The sequence below is a fragment of the Lagopus leucura genome, unplaced genomic scaffold (assembly GCF_019238085.1).
Source record: "Lagopus leucura isolate 7727_CA_CO unplaced genomic scaffold, USGS_WTPT01 Super-Scaffold_100004, whole genome shotgun sequence".
Lineage (NCBI taxonomy): Eukaryota > Metazoa > Chordata > Aves > Galliformes > Phasianidae > Lagopus > Lagopus leucura.
The window spans coordinates 2,990,548-3,012,418 of record NW_024962264.1 but is presented as its reverse complement, the minus strand read 5'-3'; the positions used below and the strand labels follow the sequence as shown (position 1 = coordinate 3,012,418).

Sequence of the window (21,871 nt, the reverse complement as noted above, 5' to 3'; positions counted from 1 at the left end):
TAATTCCACTAGTGAATACTTTCATCTGTGAAGATTTCAAGATCAGTGCTAAAATGCCTTTCTTATTTGGCTTTTATTGAACTCTCTGCTCAATAAAATGAAGACCACTTGGAAGAGGAAAATGTTAGAATTAATATTTCTTGTTAAATCTACTAGCAGAAGAAATAGTTCTTTCTTACCCTGTGCTTAGAGTGCAATTCTAAGATTCCCCAATAGATGCCCTAAGAGATCTCTTATAAACATCACCGTGAAGGACTGAAACCTTCAAGCTGAAATCTTCAGCTTGCTCTGTATTTGTTTAAAAGAATCCATTATTTTCTGTGAAACGGTGTTACAGATTTCAAATTCCAGAATATTGAAATTACTTGATTACAAATGAAAAAGGCTGGATGGTAAGAAATTAAATGTGTCCTCATTTCTCACTTAATTTTCAATAGTGTCTTCTAATGTGCATATGAATTCTGTAGTGAGTTACCTTGTTATTTTTTAATCAGTTGCTTTTTTTATAATCACACAAGGAGAATGGAAACAACGTTGTCTTGTCAGAATCATTATCATAGCAAAGTTGCTGCATATCTAAATGAACCTATAGCATTTACTGAATTAGAAATAATGGAGAAATTTATGTATCTAACCTCAAAATCTAGGCTTCCCCCTCTCCCTCCCACCTCTTGATTTTACATCTGTTGTCTTGTGAATTACTTTAATACATTTCAAAGATAAGTATATTGTCATCACTGGAATGTTGCATATTGCCTTTATTTAAAGAATTGAGACCCTTCGTGAGAACAGGCTTTGAGGGGATGTAGGGTAACCTTAATGTGCCTTGATGATTTTCATGCCATGTGGCCGATCTCCTGTGCCAGATGGCTGGCACAACCTCTCTCCAAGCCACAAGCAAGCTAATTTTCTTCTGTGCCATTTGCCAGTGTCTGCCATTCTGGTGTTCATGATGCCCTGCTGTTATAAAAGCAGCAGGCCAGATCTAGCACACTTCATCATGCTTTTTGATCAGCACCGTGTTTCTATTGCATGTGTTATCACTTCTCAAATTCATTAAAAGATTATACACTGAGTGTATTAGACCAGCAGAAGTTGAGGAAAACATGGTTGTTTCCAAAGCTCTTGCTGTGCATGCGTGTGAGAGAGAGTAAGACTGGGAAGCTAATTCATGCCATCCCATATCAGAGCAGGCTGAGAGTTCTCTTGCTGTCATTTACTTCAAGCTAATCAATGGCCTTCACTAGTAACAGCTGCCACTGAAGGGACAGCTGTCTTCTTCTAGTAAAAATAAAATAAAAGGAATAATGTTTCAAAAAGAAATATAAATTAAACTACTTTTATGTGTGCAGTCAGGTTATTTTTAGTCTTGTGTTCTACTCTGTCAGCTTAGCCAGGACAACAAATTAATCGATCCTTGGCAGTATCAGATTTCAGGAGCATGGATTGTCTGCTAATTTGATAATGCAAATCAGGTGATCCCTTTTCTCCCTTTGAATGCTTGAAGATATACCACCAGAAAATAGTATGTTGTTGCATAGGTGCTGCGTGGTACCAAGCTATGGGGAAGTCGGTGGAATAATTTAAAGAGTGAGTAGTAATGGTGAAACTCTCTTAAATTTCCTATCTTTTTTTTTTATTTTATTTTATTTTTTTCCCTCTTTACAAATTGCTAATACAAAAATCCAAGCACATAAAAATGATTTTAAATAGGTTTAGAAGTGATAGCGCTAGAAAAGCCAGGAGGAGAGAAATAGCCACTTCTGACACAATGTGTTTACTTTCTAATTCTGCATTCGTTTCACATTCAAGGCTGTTTGGGAGGTAAATAGTTCTGGAGAAATGGTTACTTGTGGCAGAAAAGCAGATCCAAATTATTCAGACTAAGAAAGCCACTGTTATTCTAAATTCAGTGGATAAGGGATAGGTTTTAAATTATGAGAGCAAATGTTTTGGACAAATACTGAATAGCTCACTAAACAACTATTATTTGCAGTGACTTGCCCTTAATATATTGAGACTTTGATCTTCTCCTTGTCCTGCATACGCTTTCCTGCTGTATTGGATCTTGTTTTAAACTACCTCACAAATACAGATCAGGAAGATCTTTATTATTAATAACGATAGTCTTAATAGGCGTAAAATAACTTTGAAGTTCCTTTGTATTGCTCACCTCTGCAAGGAAACCTTAGTTCTGACTGTTTGATTTTGAATTAAAAAAAAGAAAGAGAGAACTTAATGTAACTAACAGCTTGTTCTAACTATCCAAATTGAAGTTATGGAAATTAGGGCCATGTTATTAAGAAACACCAGTCTTTCCCAAATAACAGTTAATTGTTAAACACGTTATCTTCTTTACTGAATTGTTGTACTTTGGTCTGTATTGCAGTAAAGGGAAGCAGTAGTCTGCTGTAGTATTCTGTGGACTGAAAGGTTTTGGCCAAAACCAGGAATGATGAAATTTCTAGGTCACAAAATAGTTCAAGTTCACTCACTGATTATTTATTTACTTATTTTGCAGAAAAGTAGGGCAAGCCACACAAAATTTAATTCACAAAAAGGTATGCTTTATACTATATTGAGTAGAAGCCAGAAAACTGTTGGATGAGTATAAAAAAGATTTATTTTATATCAACTGTCTGTGACAGCTACGTATTCGGAGCTAAAATAGAGGAAACATTAGAAAATGCATATTCTATCAAAATATTCTGCATTTACTGCATCAAAGACATCAAAATATTTTAATTAAATTAATTTTTCATAAACTAGACGTCAAAGCAAGCGTCCAAAGAAGAAAGATGAGCATGATTGGATCTCAACTTAAAAAAAAAAAAAAAAAAAAAAAAATCAAGTTTTATATTACGCTATATCCTTATTTGTATTTAAATTAAAGAGTCAAACTCTTCCCTCACAAGACTTTGAGAATTCTTCCCAGAGCCTTCCCTACCAATTTGGAAAGCCAGTGTGTCAGACCTTGCGTAATTTGATGGATTTCAGTTACTTCATGAACTGGATTGTACAAAACACTTCTTCTGTTCCGTTGTTTTGTTTCATGTACTTTCATAATAGCAAAGAAAAGTGGGTGGGCAAGGTCCATGTTTGCCTTCAGAAGACTTTATTTTCCATTGAATTTGAAACCAGTCATTTATGGGTTTGCTTGTCTTTCAAGAGAACTTCTGGTCCAGCTATCCTAGTAGGAAGTTAAATTGACTCAACTTCAGTTCTATACCTTCAAAACTGTCATTAAGTAATGAAATGTTACTCTGTTGGTACTTTCCAAGCAACCTGAGAGGGCTTTAGAATAAATGAGGAGAGAAACAGAACCGCAGCGATACACGTAATGTTAACTGCCAGCCAAACAGGCCTTGTGGTAACTGGCAATTATAACAGGTTGTATCAATGAAAGTCTGTTTGATTTGGCTTTATATTGTACATGTGATATATAATAGTGTAAAAGTTAATTGTTTCTTCTTGTAGTGCCTTGACCTAATTAGCAGTCCTGTTTAAAAAAAAAAAAAAAAAAACCTTACAAAATAGCAATCAGCAAATTAAATCCAATGTATCCCATTTTATTATTTCTCGCATTAACTATTTCAGTTCTTTAAGTACTGGATTTTTACCTTGTTTTTTTTGTCCCTACAATTTTATTCCACGAAGAGTTGCTATAGATGCAGGTGTAATTAAAGTAACCTGCTACTGTAGATCAGAAGAGCTGACCTCTGTGCATCTTACTCTGGCCATGGATGATTTAAAGGCAGTTGAATACTTTAATCTGTAGCACATTTTCCCAAAAGACTGGAAGCAGGTAACCTGTAATGCCTCGAAGAGTAGATAATTTTCATAATGATTTCACATGGAAGATTAAGTAGCCACTCTTTGAAAGTGTTGGAATGAATGATAAAATTATCTGAAAGTAATAAATCAGGTAACTGAACTTATTATCTCACAATGAAAAAAAGAGGTTCAACTGAGACTTAAAACTATTATTTCTTGGCTTGATTTTGCATAAGAATATTTCTGGTTCTCAGGCTATTTGCTTTCTTTTGTCTTTAATTTTTATTTTTTTGTTAATCTTTTTTCTCGGGTGGGGGTAGTGCTGGCTTCTGTTCATATGGCGGTGCCTGCCTCCATCCTACGCACAGACTGGTGGTCTCATCTCAGGGTATGTTTTGTAAAGAATACTCAGAGTGGCAAGTGAATACTTCTAAGATAGGTTACCAGTGAGGAGCTTTACCTCAAAACTTAAGCAGTAAATCTTGATAAGAATGGCAGGGATTACTGAGATGGGTGAGGCCGAACCTCTGAAAAACCTCAGAGTTTTGCTAGCAGGTTGGTATATTAAAGCTTATAAATATTGCACGGCGTTCCCCTGCTTTGAACATGGAAGCACGCTAATCCTCTGAGCACGTTTGTGTCGGGAGCCACTCTCTGCTTCACAGCAGTTGCGCTTCTTGCTGGCTGTAGTCTAGGCTGAGGGCTCGGGTCTTCGCTCCCGAGGTGGGGGTGGCCGGTGGAAAGGGAGGGGAGAGGGGGACGGGCGAACTCCCCCGGGACGACGGCCCTCCGACAGACAAGAAGCGGGGGAGCTGAGCCGAGGGCTCCCCCTCCGCAGGAGGCGCTAATGATAATAAAAGGGGGCGGGAGGGAGTTGCGCGCAAGTTGGGCGGCGGGGCGGCCGCGGCGGGGGCGGGTCGGAGGCGGGCCGGGCGGAGCGGCGGCGGCTGCGGGCGGCAGTCGGGCTCGGCGGCTCAGGCGACCGGTGGTGCTGTCCGCGGCTCGGCGGTGCTGAAGGGCGGGCGCCCCGCGCGCCTCCCGCGGCGCCCCTGGGGCCGGCGGGTTTCTCCGCGCGTCGCTGCGCGGGTTGTTCGGTTTTGCGCCTGGTTTTGCGGAACGGAGAAGTATCGCCCGGTGTTCGCGATTTTTGTGCTCGAGGACCTGGCGTTTCGTTTTGGGTTTGTTTTTTTGTTTTGTTTTGTTTTTGGGTTTTTTTTTTTTTTTGTTTTATTTTTTTTTTCCTCGAGGACTTTAGTGACTCTTGGGTAAGGTAAGCAGCGTTTATTTATTTATTTATTTCTTCCTTTGGTTGATATCTATCTCCAAGTAGTACTGGGGTGACAAGGGATGGAGAAGCTGGTAATAATATGCTGAGCAAAGTTGGGAGCTTGTTTGTCCTTTGATCAGTGAAGGGGCAACACTTGGGAAAGAGGCATGCATTGGCAAAAGGGATTCTGGATACAAAAGATGGAGTCGGAACAAGAAGTTAGAGGCTTTTTTCTTTTTTTTTTTTCTTAGAAAACTTGTTTTTTACAGGGATGTTTAAATGTATGTGATTATTTTATTTTAAACATCTTCAATATTTTAATGGGCTATCAAGAGACATTATGGAAACTGTTTTGAGTAAACATCGGTTTGGGAGAACAAGAAAAGCTCTAAATGATCTGTCTGGATCCAGAAGGGATATATGAGGTCATCCTTGGAAGTAGAGAGCAAAGTAGGAATTAAAGAGGATTTAAAAGCATGGCCTCATGCTGCTGCGTGTTCATCTGCGTGCTTGTTGTGTGTGTGTAATACAGAAGGACAGCTGGACCTCTATATGTGATTAACAATTATAGGCTGTAACGCTGGAAACTTGTGAAATAGCGTATTTCTGAAAGGGATCAGCCCGACTGCTGACTCCAAGGTCAGTGTGTGCAATGTAGTGTGTGTGAACCCATGAAAGTTGTGAGTTGTTTCCTCTGCTATTGATTGACAAATGTCAGGCCTTCCTCCAGACTGTAGCTAGGTGTAAATGCGTAACTCAGATTTAATAATGCAGAAGTATATTGCACTACAGCACTGCTGCTGTTGGTAGCTGAATGGAACTGGAAAGTGTGGGCAGATGAAATGCCTTGCTATTTGAAATGTCTTGTTATTCCAGAAGTGTTTAACCTTTTATAAGCTTGGTAGGGCGCTGTGTTTCACAGAAGGTTTTTCTACTGCTTCTGGGAGTTGCTGGAGTTCTGCACAGGCAGAGCAAGGCACCGTGCAGGGAGTTCTGCACACATGGAACACTATGCAGGGATTTCTGCACACTCAGGGCAGAGCACCATGCAGGGACTTCTCTCTGAGGTAAAGGTTGATTCCAGAATGAATCTGCTGCCTGTAGCAGTGCAACTGTGATGACTGAATGGAACAGACAAGCAAATGAGGCCCTCACCCTGCGTTTTGTAGCATGATGTATTGCTTTATACTCTTGTAGCTCTGGAAAATTTTCTTTGGATTGGAAACCTCTAAAACACACTTTTTCTTTACCTGGTTGTCTTGTTCAAGAACTAGCAGCTGTCGTAACTGTAAGCATGGAGAAACTTCTGTTGGCAGTATGAAGCTGATCATAGCAGATTTGTTTCATGTTATTATGGTATTTTATTTATTTATTTATGGTCCTGTAGCACTTATTTAATGTTAAGGTCTTTGTACTGGATGTTTTTATCAGCCAGAATACAAAGACAACAATCTGGTAGCAGCATAGAAATACTGAGGAGTGAAGTTGAAAGCAAGAAAATTGAGGTGAATATAGGCTGGTAAGACTTTTGTTGCATTTAAATAGTATTAGGAAATGCAGATAATTTACTTACTTTCTTTTTTTTTTTTTTCTCTCACTAATTATGAAACAGCTTCATTTTCCTCTTTCAAAAAGATAGGGAAAATTTTTTCTTGCACAGCACTTGCACTTACTGTAAATTCTCATTAACAGTCTACCAAATAACTAAGACAGGTGTTTTCATCTGTCATTGACATGTTCATGAACTGAATCTGCAAATCCTTGTTCACTTGAGTAGTCTTTATTCATACAAACAGTCCTGTTAACTGCAAAGCGACTACATCCATCGTTACATGAGTGAAAGTCATTGATCTTGCTGAGATCAGTCATTTTACCAGCATCAATCAGATAATAAACTTTGAAGCTGAAATATTAATTCTGTACCTTAATTTCTGTCTCGCATTTTTGTATCTTCTGGGCGATGTTTTGTCTTGGTTTCCACTTGACTGTTTTATTTTATAAATCAAGTTTAAACTAGAGAGGTTTGGAATGATAAGTAGGCTCTAGAGGAAATAAAATGGCACTACTGTACTTCAACAAAGTGTTTTTCTAAATATGCTTTTACATCAAGTAGAATTTTTACATTGTGGTTCATAACAATTCTGCTCATGTGTTGTCAAAAGTGTTTAGACAGTTTAGACTACTGTCTTCAGCAGTAATCCTTTTCAAGTATATCTGTATACTTGGAAGGAAATGTGAAGTTCCAAGACCCTTAATAGTCAAAAGTTGAATACAACAGAACACTAATGACACAGCTAAATAGTTGTCTGCAAAAATGCTGCAAACTCAGGGAGGACTGTTGGCATAAAATCAGTATTCAGGGAAACCCACTGCATTAGTGCTGCTTTAATAGATCTTGCATACATTGACCAGCACATGGGTATGTGCGTGTGCTGGCATATGTTTATTGATTGCACCAACACATTTTAAAACTTTTAGGCTAGTGAGTCATCAGTGGGGCTGAGAAATGGTACTTAGGAAAAAGCAACCCTAAGCTAATGTTACTGTGTTTGGTTCTAGATGTGTTCTAGATATAATAAGCCAGTTTGTCATTGTGTTTTTTTTTAATTTTTTTTTTTTTTGTGAGAGTTTTCTCAATACTCTTCAGTATATATTTTAAAAAGCAAGGATATTCAACACTAGATAAAGAAAAATATGCCATAATATAAATTATTTCACTAAAATTATTTGAAAAACAAATTTTCTTGGAATAAATGTATGCAGTTCTAGACTGTTATTTTCTATAAAAATTTAGAAGTTTTGCGTCACTCTTCCTTGATTTCTAGAGAATATAAAGTTCTAATGAAAGCAAGGCTGTACAAAGCTAAGCAAGAAGGTGGAGCTCCAGTACGAGTTTATCTCATGACAGTTCTGAATTTAGCTTAGAAATTTCTAAAGTGAAAGGTAAACTGAAACTTAGGTGGCCAATTCTTAATATTTTTCTCCAGACTGACAAGTTCTGTGGAATAATACGGGATATTAAAAATTTGAAGAGCGAGTTGCAACTTTGAATCAAATGCCACTCTTTGTTTTTCTTTTTTTCTAAGTTAGCATAGTGAAATAATTGTTAATTATTCAGTGTAGCTTGACCTAGAATGTTACATAACTTTAAAGCAAAGTAAATAGATTAGGAAGTTTATTTGCAAATCTGTTTAAACCTGTTTTATAGTTCAAGCTTTATTTATTTATTTACTTATTTTCCAATGTGTAGGGAATAGCTGTCAAGAAATCAAAAGTCTGGCAACTTGTTTACGTGAGATATTATACATATTTAATACTGTGTGCTTTTCCTTCCTCTTGATAGACAGAAAAGACAAAGAACGTTCTTTTTACATTAGTACAACAGTACACTGAAACTTCAGTATAAACAGATATTGAGAAGGCTGGGCATTGAATGTCAGTTGTGGTTGTATGGTGCCTTTGAAAACAGTGCTGAGTGAAATTCCCTTGAACAACCTCATTAAAATCAAAGATTGCTAATAAGCAGGGAATGCAGTCGTACCTTCAAAGGAATCAAATCTGTGACCTAGCTCTCCTCTATGCTATTTTACAAATTCTTTGGGTTTGGGGTTAATTGAGTAACCTCTGGTTACAAAGTCTTGTTTCCTAAAAGTAGCACTTCTTCCAGCTCTTACATTTATCAACGTATGTTTTCATTTGTTCTGCTCTGGTTTTACCGGCACAGTAAGGGTGGGTCAGTGCAGATAAAGAAATTTCTGTGCACTTGTAGTGGCAGAAGAGCAGTGAAACTGCTCCCTATTTGCTGTTATCTCCCGTTTCCTCCGTGTCATTAATATCTCTGGTTATTCGGGCTGAGTGTACTGCCTTGAGAGATGTAATGAAATCAGTTGAAGTCAACTGAACTGTTGTTATCTAGCCACGAATAACTCCTTGCCCACTTGTGTGGAAACTACTTGAAGTTATGTATTTGCTACCTATTTTTAGCTTGATTTGATAGCAGGGTTTATTTGATAGCAATGTTTATGCGGATATTTACATGATGAAAATAACATTTTATAAATGAAATTGTGGTGAATCACTTTTCTCCTTTGCTGAATTGTGCAAATCTCAAGAAAGTAACAAGTTGTAAAGAGTTAAATGAGGGGAGATCTGGCAATACTTGTGCTGATTGCTTGAAGTAGGGTGAAGTTCACAGTTTATTTGCATTTGAATTAATTGAGATTAGTGTCCAGCAGTGCTTCTCAGAGCAGGCTTCAGAAAGACTTTATTGTATAATAAAGTACTTGAAAATGTTAGTTGGAAGATCATGGAGGATATTTAAAATACTTTTGTTTTTTTTCTTCCACTCACGCAGTGATTTTTTTTTTCTCTTTTTTCTTAGAATAAGGCCTATTGTTACTCTGAAGTATTTTTGAACTGAATGGGTATTCTTATGTTAAAAGCCACTATCATTTTCAAATCAGCATATTAAAGGCTTTCTGAAGTACATTCTTAGTTTCTTCCTGAAGAAGTTATTAACATTAAAAAAAAAAGAAATGGAATAATTTTAAAACAGCTTGTAACATTAATCAGATGCAATGTAATGGAAATTTTTAACTTATGTGCAGTTTTATAAGTTTATAAGTTATAGTAAAAATAAATAAATAAATAAAACTTTTGTTTCCTTTGGTGACTTTAAACAGTATCACCAGGATTATGATTACAGAAATAATCCTATAGTAAGATTTCTGTATTTGGTGATAGTCATTCCCCTATAGTGATATCAAGAAACAGATTCAGTAAGGAGCAACAATAGTGTGAAGAATGGAAATGCTGAGGTATCTAGGAGATTTATTTAGGAAAACATGCAAATGAACTGTGAAAAAAGTAGGCAAAATGATTGTGAAGTGATTCCTCCTTAAATCTGCAGTTTATGCACGTTATGCTGAGTTTTCTCCAGCTTATGTGTATCTTTTGTGCATTGTGTGCCTAAAACAAGATACAGTACTCTATGTGTAATCTGACATTAGGCACTGAGGACTGAAAAGACTAGTATCTCCATTCTGAGAACAAATTCTCAGAAACTTCTGTTTCATGGAAGGCTGCATATGCATATAAATGCACATGGACCAGTTTGCACATGAGAGATGCAGCAGCTTGACTTTCTATTTAAACAGCAGAAAACACGAGTAGAAGAAGAGATGCACCATGTTCATTCTGTAAACGCTTTTTACATCTGCATTTTGATTTCAAAATAACTCTTCTGGTTCAGTTTAGTGGTTCATTTTTTCATCACCTTTCCCAGCAGCATCTACTTTTTCCCTTCTAAGGACCTAAGTCAACAGGAGGCAGAAACCTTCATAAGACATTAGATCTGTATAACATCTAGGTGACTGTTCACTTCCTTTGTGAAAGACGGGATTGTTGAACCTGTAGAATGAAATCTGAGATCATGTACCTCTGGTAAAGGCTGATTTTCCTTTTTATTTTTATTTTTTTGTGCAGATATAGAATCACAGAATATTTCTGGTTGAAGGGGATCTTAATGTTCATCTAGTTTCAACCCTCCTGCCGTGGGCAGGATTGCCAACCACTAGATCAGGCTGCCCAGTGGTTCCCAACGACTAAACCAGCCTGGCTTTGAATGCCTCCAAAGATGGGGCATCCAAAACCTCCTGAGCAACCTGTTTGAGCACCTCACCACCCTCTAGGTAAAAACTTTTCTTCCTAACATCTACTCGAAATCTCCCTTCTTTCAGTTTAAAGTCATTCCCACGCATCCTATCGCTCTCTGCTAGTGTAAAAAGTCAGTCCACCTTCTGCTTGCAAGCTCCCTTCAAGCACTGGAAATCTTCGATGAGGTCTTTTTAAAGCCTTCTCTTCTCCAGTACAAACAAACCCCACATTCTCAACCTATCTTCACAGGAGAGATGCTCCAGCCCTTTGATCATCTTCATGGCCCTTTCTTGGACATGCTCCAAAATCTTCATATCCTTCCTGTACTGAAGGCCCCAGGTTTGGGTACTTCACAAGGGCAGAGTAGAGGGGGTCAGCCAGCCCCCTCACCATGCTGGCCACCCCTCTCTTGATGCAGCCTAGGATACCATTGGCTTTCCAGGCTGATGGCTTATGTCCAGCTTCTTGTCCGTTAGGACCTCCCCCCAAGTCCTCTGCAGGGCTGCTCTCAATGAGTTCTTCTCCCATTCTGTATTCCTATCATAGAATCCTAATTCTAAACCCTAAATCATAGAATGGCATGTTTTCTAGTTTCAACCCCCATGCTGTGTGCAGTGTTGCCAACTGCTAGATCAGGCTGCCCAGAGCCACATCCAGCCTGGCCTTGAATGTCTCCAGGGATGGGGCATCCGTGACCTCTCTGGACAATTGGGATTGCCTCGACTCAAGTGCAAGATCTTGTGCTTGGCATTGTTACACCTCATTAGATTCTCATGTGCCTGCTTTCTAAGCCTGTCCAGGTCTTTTTCGATGGTGTCCCTTCCTTTTATTGTGTCAACTCCACCACTCAGCTTAGTGTCATCAACAAACTTGCTGAGGATACGTTCAATCCCCCCTATCTTTAATCCCTCCTGTCTTTGATAAAGATCTTGTGAAGCACAGGTCCCAAGACAAACCCATGGGGAACACAATGTGTGTCCAGCCTCCACCTGGTCATACTACTGTTGATAACAATGCTGTGGCTACCACCATCCAACCAGTTCTTTATACATATAGTAGCCCAGTTTTCAAATCCATATTAGCAATAAGTATGTGGTGTGGGAGCTTGTCAATGTCCTTGCACAAGTCCAGGCAGATGATATCAGTTGCCATTCTTTTGTCTGTTAATACTGGTCCTCCATCAAGGAAGACCACTAGATTGGTCAGGCACGATCTGCCCTTGTCTGAGTGGTGCTTCAACACCTCATCTCACATGCCTTAACATCTCTTCCTTCAGAACCCTCAGTTACAAGTCATCTGGTCCTGTAGTCATTCATCCACATGAGGTGATCTTGCTTAAACTGGGGGGTATTTTGCTTCCCCAGCTTAGAAGTTCAGGGACATGAGAGATATGAGAAGCATGACTGGCCTTGAAGACTGAGGCAAAGTACCTCACCTTTCTCCATGTCTGAGGAGACCAGCTCTCCCTTCTAATTTATCAGAGGTATTCATAACGTTCTAGAGGTGAAGGCTTTGAAAATAATAAAAAAAACAGTATTACTTTCAAACATGCTCAGTTAGGCCAACACAATTAATGGGAATCGTGATATTAAAATGAAACATTATTTCAACAGTGAGTAATTGATTTCTTCATTGTTGCTAAAGATGTTAATTTTCATCACCTGTGTTAACAGTGAGAAGTCCACAAAGAAGGAAGAAAGGCTCTTCCAAATAGTATTTTTGGCATGTCCTTGTAAAATGGAATTAAGTTCCATGTTTCCTCTCTCCCTTTGCGGCAGTCAAGGTTAGCCATGAGTTTGCCTATAATGAGAAATCTGTGTTTTCAATCTTGAGTGCTGATTTTAAAATTGAAATACAGTTAATCTCATTGCTGTTCCTATGTATTACTAGTCCTTTGGCAGAGACTACTCTGATTCAGAAAAAAAACTACAGGATTCACAACACCAAGTCATAGTGTTTTGAAAACAGACCATATTTTTCACTTATTTTCTATGCCTTTTGAGATGAATGAACATCAGCTACAATATCAGAAAAGTAAAATACTAATTTTGAACTCTTCAGGCTTCCAAAATGCATGTTGTACTCATATCTTCCATTTTTGCTCCCTTTTAATTCTTAGGTAATTTAGAAATGTAGCAATAATTACTACTACTGAAGTATTTAAAAACAAAAATTAAAAATTTATCTTATTTTTGATGAATTTTGCTCCATGCTGCTTTTGATAAACAGTAATGTTCATCAAAAAGTATTCTACAAGTTGATGCATGACTTGACTTCTTTTCTCGAAGCATGAGAATTAAAAACAAAAACAAAAACATCAAAAAACCACACACACACACAAAAAAACCCAAACAAAAGAGAAAACCAATGAATACCTCTCCTGAGATTTAATTTCGTATTATGCAAAGTATTCTTCAAATTGGAAAAGAGTTTTTAAGGTGAATTGACACTGTTCTGCTTAGCTATAATTGCATTTTACTCTACTGTCTAATAAGAGGTCGATTCTCTTCCTTCATGCTTTGAGAATTATTGTCACAAAAATATTTCAAGAATTTCCATTTGTATGTTCTTGTTGCATTCAGCAGGGGAGGTACTAGTAGTGGTGTTAGCTGCACCGTGGGGTTTTCTTTGAAGCTTTAGCTGAGTGCTTCAGGCACCAGATCTTAAAATTGATGCCCCCTATGGAACAAAAAATCTATTGTTTTAATATATTTGTGTCCTTTACATCTTTTCAGCATAATGGTCCCATTCATCTACTGCTGTAGGCACTCAGTAATGTCTTCCACGCATAAGTAAACATTTTGAGGGATCTCCATGCTTATTTTTACATATACTGTATACATTTTACATGAAAAGTTAATAAAGCTACACTGATGATTTAACTTACGCTTTCAGAGCCTTGGAAAGGAATATCAAAAATAACTTCCCCAAACTCCCCAGATTGTCATGATTTCTGTGCTATGATAGTCTCAAATTAGTAAAAAGATACACATTAAAGTTTGGGTCATAGACTGACTGTAGTGAGTTAAGAGTATTTTTATTAATTCGTGTGCTGCATCCATGTCTTTAATGAGCCACACAAAGTAAAATAACTAATAATTTTCTTTTTATCATTCTCATTGTTTGCCTAGTGAGAGACAAAAGATCCATGTGTAGTCAGTCTCATAGTTTTGATAAACTGAGCATTTGTTGCTGGAGTCACAGTGTGCGTTAAAGTTGTGAGAAACCTTCAAGTTCTGATCATTAAGATGCTAATGGCTAAAACTAAAACGTAGGCAAGGAGTCTTGTATATTTGTTGTTTTTCTAATAGAGCATGAACAGCAGATTATATTATTGCATAGATGTTTCAAATTCTGAAAACCTACTTGTGTATTAAATGGGGTTATTTACTCCCAAGAAAACTACAACGCTGTGTATAGAAAATAGTGCAAAATACATTGATATATATATATTTAATAATGTTCAGAGCGAAGGATTCTCTTTAAAGTTCCCGTAATCTGCGATTCTTAAGGCTGTGGATTGTCATTTTGGTTTTCAGCATCAATTCTCCTGACCCAGCATGCACTGTGACACATTGTTTTACGTCTTTTAATATCCCTTTAATATCCAGTTAGGTTTTAATACAGGAAAAGGCTTGGTAAATTTTTAGTTGCTTAGTGTTACCTTGGTGTTTCTCACTGAAACTGGATTGTTGAGGTGGCATTTTTGAAAGCCTGTTGATCTGCAAGATGTGGGTATTTAGGAATGGCAAGAAGGAATGCTATTTCCTGAAAAGAGTTACTGCTAATACACCTGTAAGTGAGTATTTAGGGACAAGGAGCTCCATAGCTTTACTTTGTTCTGCTTGTAAACTGGGTTTGTAAGCCAATAGGCATTACAAGTTTTTTCATAGCTTTTGACTAATGTTGAGGAATCCATGCTATCACAATCCTGTGATAATTGCATCAGAGTTATTTGTGTGAGTTGGATATAACACATAATTTTCTTTTCTTTATGGCATTTATGTCCAGCAGTAATTATACCCTTCTGTTTCCCTATGTTATCTTTTACATTATTTTTTCTTGCTCCTTTTGCTACTCATTTATTTCGTAAATGTCCTCTTCCTGAATTGAATAGAGCAATTTTTTTTTTTTTTTTCAATAGGAGTAGTATATTTAACTTTTAACAATTTCCAGTGTGTTTATCTTGCAGTGTGATATGGAGTAGGAAATGTCAACTGTAAAACTTAACAAATTAAAAAACCTCATTTGACTACACTAAACTGAGACACAAAGAAGGCAGTCTGTTCAGTCAACACGGAATACAAAAGATGATTCCATACGCTATGTGAAGTGAAGGTTAAGTTAATTTACAAGGAGGAATGATGAAAGTGAGGCTTTTGAGTTGAAACTTGAAAATGGAAATGATGTATCTGGGCAAATATATTAAATCTGAGATCTGTTAATAAACATAAATTGAAGAGAAACAGTCTAGAAAAGGTCTCTCTCATAGTAAAAAAACATGCAGAAAAAGGCTACGCTGTCTAGGAGTTGGACAATAAGAATCCTGCTACTCATTTTGGCTTTTGCTATTATTAATCTGTGCTCAGAGGAAGCCTCGTAGCTTATAAATGAAGGTGTAGAATTTGATAAAACTGGACTTAAAGAGCAGAGTGGAGAAGGAGGAGAAAGTAAAGGAATTGTGTATAAAAATTAATAAAAACTTCAGAATTTCAAGGAAATATCATTGGAAAAATATTTAATGGATGGAAAATTTTATTTCTCTCACTCTGTGATGTAAAATTGTCATTTTTCTCTTGAGTAGGACATAAATTTTATTGTAAAATAGGTAGGCAGAAGCCTTTGGCATATCTAAGTAGGAACCTTGCTCATGTCTGCTAGGTATGCTAGGTATTTTAATACTTAAATGTTTTGGGTTTCACCTTCTCTCAGCAATGAAATAATGCTAACACAGAAGGAAAAAAAAAAATAAAGAGGGGAGCAGGGGGGAACAGTGAGGTAGCTATTTTCTTTTTCTTTAAAGACATGAAGGAAGGAAGTCCTTTATATCTATGATTGTGACTTTCTGACTACTTTTCTTTCTCCCAATCTCAGTTGGAAAAAACTGTGTAACTTGTGGAAAAAAAAAAAAAGAAAAAAAAAATACGCGTGCTTCTCAACTGACTGAAAAATGGTACATTACATTATTTATCTCGTAGCAGGTTTACATGACAGAAAATGAGGGTAAATCAGACACCATATGCGCAACTCCACAATTATTAAAAGAACACTTCTGTAATGAAGACTATGTCATTATTTTGCAGTTTGCTTCCTACTATGTTTGCATGTACACTGTTTCTGACCATCTGTAGGAACTATTATTAATTCAGACTCTGGGCAACAATAACAACAGAAGAATATTAAAGGTAGAAGTGTATATTACTAAGGAAGCCTAATAAATTACTAGCTGCTCACCAAGTGCTGTTATGACCAACATTAATATCCCTTTGTAATGTAACAAAATAATAATAGTAAAGCTCACCACCTACAATGCTGCTTTAGAAGGGATGTTTGCAACTTCAAGATAAACTAGTGCCGCGTTGTGAAAATAAAACTTTGCAAATGTCATTTGCAGGATGGGAATGTATTACTTTTGTTGAGATAATTCAGACCATCTCAAAAGATGAAATGTCTTTCTTGTTTCTGTGGTTTTCAGGATCAAGCTTATAATCACAACAGTGTTAGACAGATGTCCATATACTAAGCTTGTTTAAGCAGCATTTCAATTATATTGTAAGTACAACGATTTAAAGTTTATTATGTTTAATTTGAAATAATAGAGCAAGAAAAGCAGTGAATCAGAGAACAAGCTATGTATTTTTACAGTGCACCTCGATAGATAAGTCCATATTGGATTCTGATATCTTTAAGAAAAATGAAAGGTGAAAGTATTATACTAATCCATCATTTTGCAGACAAACACTAAATTGGATTGTTGGGATGATTTATAATCAGTCTTTGTCTAGTAGAAGTGAAGATGTTTTTCTAGTGTTGTCTGAAGTTATTCAGAAAAGTGGTGTCATGCACGAAGCTATGCAAACAGTATGATTACTCAACTGTTTTATTTGGAGACCAGTTTGTCTAGAGCTAAAACTGAAAAAGAAAGGATCGTTAAAATGTTAAAAAATATGAAACAGCATGTACTGGAATTAATATTAGAATGTATTAGCTGAATTTTCCTTTTAAATTAAAAAGAGGTGACAACGGTTTGTGGGCTGGTTTGGCCTGGATCCATGACTAGCGAGGCAGGGGAACCTATGGATCCATGCCTCAGAAAGGGATAAGGGAAAGAAAAAGGGGAACAGAGAACTGTCCACTGGGGTATGTAGTTCTTCTCTTCTGGGACAGGTACCCGGAACAAGAGCACTGACTCTTCAACTCCCAGTGCACTGCATGATGTTATGATGTGGAATGCCAATGACCAAAAATCATGAAACTATGACAAGGGGGAAAGAAAAAAAGCTTTCCCTCAACATAAGACTTACGGAGAGATGGTGTTAGTAAAACTAAAAGTGAATTTCTAGAAGAGTATTAATTGAGCTGTGCTGGGTATCCCTCTCGTTCTTACGACTCTTTGATCTGTGTTTTATTGAACAACAGTGGTCATATGAGTAGGTCGTGAGCTGGAACAGGGAGATGAACTGGCAAAAAAAAACCAAAAAAATTTTTCCTCTCTGCCCTTCCTCTTACTAGTTTTCAGTTGGAAATTGAATGGGATTTTCATCGCAATCATAGAATCATAGAATTGCCAAGACTGGAAAAGACCTACAAGATTATCCGGTCCAATTGTCCACCCATCACCAATAGTTCTCTCTAAACCATATCCCTCAACACGATGTCTAAAAGTTCCTTGAGCACATCCAGAGTTGGTGACTCTACCACCTCTTTGGGCAGCCCGTTCCAGTGCCTGACCACTGAGTGCCTGAGATCAGCTTAAATCTCACGTGGAACTGCAGCCAAAACTAACAAATCTGCTTTCTTTAAAATTCTTTGAAAAGGAATTAAACTTGCTTGTTGACATGGGCGTACAGTAGGTTATAAAAATGATTATCCAAGATAAGAGTGGAACAGAACAAGACTGTTCTCTGACTTTAGTCCCTGAACTGCATGTAACCACTATTTTTTAAGTTATTTTCTTTGCTTTTTTAATTCATTTATTTTTCCTCCAAGGGATATAGCTGTAAGATTTCCTGTCAGGGCTTCTGGTGGGATAATTTGTCCCTGTGGCGTAAATTCAACTGGGTGATGATAGTCTTATGGGAATGTTATTCTGCATGGAGATTACTGGAGAGTGAACAGTGTTATAGTTACATTTATACTCCAAGGCATGTTTCTGAGGACCCATTAAGAAAAAAAATAGGTATTCTGAGAAGGGTTTTGCCTAGCTTTCTACAAAATGGTTCTTTTGAAGTAATTTTTAGATATCTTCCTTAGGCTCTTCTTAGAGTAGGCAAAAGTGGGGCAAAATGACCACCTGACCAATCTTTCTTTCTTTTTTCATGCAAGATGTTCAAAGAAGACCAATAATTTTGAAAAGAAGGAATAATTTTTGGATTGTTTAAATAGTACAGCACTTTTTTTTTTTTTTTTTTTCCCCTAATATGCATTGAATGGTATAATGTTGTTCACTCAGAACCATAGATTACTCAGGCTGTTGTGGGCAATGATCAGGGAGCAGTAGATAGTGGTAGCTCTCCATACTGGAGTTTAGGTTGTTATTTAGGGCTGATTCTAAGCACAGGAGGCTACCCAAACCAACCAGCAATTAGGTTAGTATTTGTTAGTACAATTAGGTTAGTACTTCTGTTTTCTTTCAAAGCATTCAGCATAGGAATTGCACCAAAGGGTGCAAAAGATCTGGCAGAAGTGTTTGCCAATCAACTTTCAAGAGTTTGTCAGCAATCCTGGCTAACTAGGGAGGTGCCAATTAGTTGGAGGTTGGTGAATGTGATGCCCATCCCCAAAAAGGGCAGGAAGGAGGATCTGGAGTATTACAGACCTCAGTGCCAGGGAATGTCATGAAGCATATCATCTTGCGCCATCAAACAGTATGTACTGTTCAACCAGGTGATTAGGCCCAGCAAGTGTGGGTTTATGCCTGACTAGCCTGATCTCCATGACAAGACATGACAATGGACTTTGGAAGGGCTGTGTATGTTGTTTACTTTGACTTCAGCCAGGCATTCAATGGTGCTTCACACAGCCTTCTCCTGGTGGAAATGTCTATACAGGATGTTTAGATGAGATATCAGGAAGAATGTCTTTATGAAAAGGGTGATTAGGCATTGAAATGGGCTGTGTGAATACGGCACTTAGGGAGATTGTTCAGTGGTGGACTTGCATTGTTAGGTTGTTGGTTAGACTTAATAGTCTTTCCTAACACAAATGGTTCTGTGATTCCACAGATTGCCTCATTCATTCAACTGTATGCTTAAGATGATGAAGGAGAAAAGAAAGGTGAATTTTTCCATCAGTCTGTGCAAAGTAATCCTGGTTTTCCACATGGGCGAGAATGAGAGATTTTCAGACTGTGAGAATGATTATATAATGTTGATTAATATGAGAGCGTTTAATTAATGACTAAAAAGAGGCTTTGCTTCATCTGAATAGCATCCACTGAGGCCCTTTTATGTGTTTGGTAGTCACCTAAGAGCTGCAAGAGTCTAAACATAATAGTTCTCAGATGGCATTGCATGTTGCTGAACAAGATGAAAACTTATTTTCTGCATGCATACTCTCTCACAGAATAATTGAACTGACTTTCAAAGTGATTTTTTTTTTAAATCATCTGTTTTGATTTTGGTTTGCAGAAAACATTGTCTGGTTTACAATAAAAGTTTCAAATTATTGTAGGGTTGTCATTTCTAGACCTTCAGAATATGGACAGAAGCAGGAGAAGCTCTTTGGATTCTGACTGTGTAGGGATGCTTACCTGAGTCTGTAATGAGGATGCATTCATGCCAACAGTAACTGATTAATCAGTAAAGGGCCTTTGAGGAATTTGAGTAAGCTGCAGGACTTTGACTTTTGCCACCAATTATGTGATCAGTATTTATGGCTGATCAGTAAGAACATGCTGCAATGTTCAACTGTGTCTCCTGACTCCATGCCAGAGATTGCTGTGCTTCACAAAGGTGCCCAAGATAATCCCAGTCTGGGTGGTTCACTCAATAACTGGGAATGGTGGCAGGGTGGGATGAAAAAGGGAGCCCAAACAGCTCTCATGGACGTGGAGTGATTAAACGAGGTCACAGTTTCAGAGGGATAAACTTACGTGAGGAGATGGGATCCTCTTGCATGGTATTACACATGGTATCTGCTGACGGTAATACCTAAGACACCTGAGCTTGAATTTCTTGTTGAATTGTGTTTATCACTACCTACTGGCAGCTTCTTCAATTTCTGTTTTGTAACAGATCTAGTCCATTCTTCTAAGAAATTATTATTTTTTTTAACTAGTGAATTATTGAAAATCTTATTTTACAATCCATTTTACTATAACTTCATCTGGCCATTGTAGGTTTCGTATTTTACTTTCTGTAAGATTTCCAGCATCCATTTTGGAAGGCTTTTGTCTAGATGCTCTAGAGCACTATAAAATCATAATAAATACTTTTATTTATATACTTCTACTATCTGATACTTTTAAATAGTATCAGATAGTTAAAACATAATAGAAAACAAAGATTCTGATCATAAGAGAAATACATTGTTTTATTAGGAATATCTCTGTGAAATTTAAACAAGGCTGCAGTTCAATGAAATGCTAAAAACAGCTATAATGATGCAATAAATCTGTGATAAATAGTGGAATATAAAAGACAAAGCTCTCAGTTAAAAAAAAAAAAAATCATTTCATCCAATGTGAATGTTCAGGGTGGCCTTTTTTCTTCAAAACCTCAGAACAGCATGTGTTTGCTTCATACCCTGCTCAGTCTATTCGTTTCACATAAGGAGAAAGGATCTTATTTTAATCACATGGAATTTTATGCCCAAGTGAAACAGCCAGTCTAGTAGATATCAGAGATTTGTTTCAAATTGGGGTCAAAAGCATATTTTCAAACTTGTTCCTGTAGAGTATTCCCAAAGAATGCAGCTAAGCTGATGGGTTCTGGACGTTTCCTCAACTGGCAGATCTAAGAAAGCTCTTGATTGACAGAACAACTGGAGTTTTCTGTCCTTCTTTCTGACTGCACTGAATTCAAGCTCGTGAAAAAAAGTTGGCCTTTGTTACAATGCAATGGAAACCAAAACAAGTCACTGCAAAGAAGAGTGACAAACGCACAGCAGATGTAAGTTGAAAGAAAAAAATGTCTCTAGCCATTTCAGCTAGTAAAGCACAGGCCACTTTAAACTGTTTGCATACTTCTAAGGATCTGTATGTTTTATATACGTGTTATTTAAAGACAATAAGGATCAACTTGAAATTTCATTCATTTTAGTTAATGATGTTATTTTAGTGCTTCCTTTCCTTTCTTCTGAACTTGCATCATCCTTAAGTCCTCTAAACAGAGTAAAATGCTGTACCTAAGTTAATAAAAGATGATTTTAGAGTTATTTTCAATTAGGTCAGGATTTTATGTGTAGTTGACTTAATTACAGTAATGAGGGCACTGAGACTGAGTGCTGGAGGGCAAATGTATTTTTGGTTCAATCTTGCTGAGGACAAACTGCCCTCAGTTTCAAGAAATCATTTAAATAGCTGCAATATTTGTCTGTCTCGGTGACAGATCGAACTGTGGATAGATCCAATGATACTCAAATCCACGTGCATCTTTTTCTCTACGGTTTGATACATGGTGTACACTATGAGTGTTAGTACTCTGTGTGTAATCCTCTCCATCACCCAAGAGTGCACCTACACCATTTCATTTTAATCTAGTATGCTTTTGCGTTGTTTGCCTGTGTTGAAGGAGGCAAGGAGCTCAAGGTTCCTTGTGTGTCGTAATCTCCTTTCTTTCAATTCCCTCTTCTGATAGTTATCTTCTAATGCTATGAAGTCTGCTGAGGCAGCACTTATATTCCCCAAACTACCTATTTTCTCTCTTTACATGCATGTTTTTTAGCATCTGGATTCCTCATTTAGTTCTTTATTTTATTTTATTTTATTTTATTTTATTTTATTTTATTTTATTT

General features: G+C 37.3%; 1 protein-coding gene across 1 annotated transcript in view; it reads left to right on the top strand.

Moving 5' to 3' along the window:
• Nucleotides 1-4,864: 4,864 nt before the first annotated feature.
• The window catches only part of FSTL5 (follistatin like 5), a 238,833-nt gene continuing 221,826 nt past the window's right edge, over nt 4,865-21,871 (top strand). The window contains exon 1 of the mRNA XM_042871332.1: nt 4,865-5,044. The gene's annotated coding sequence lies outside the window, so the exon portion shown is untranslated. The remainder of the gene's footprint in view (nt 5,045-21,871) is intronic.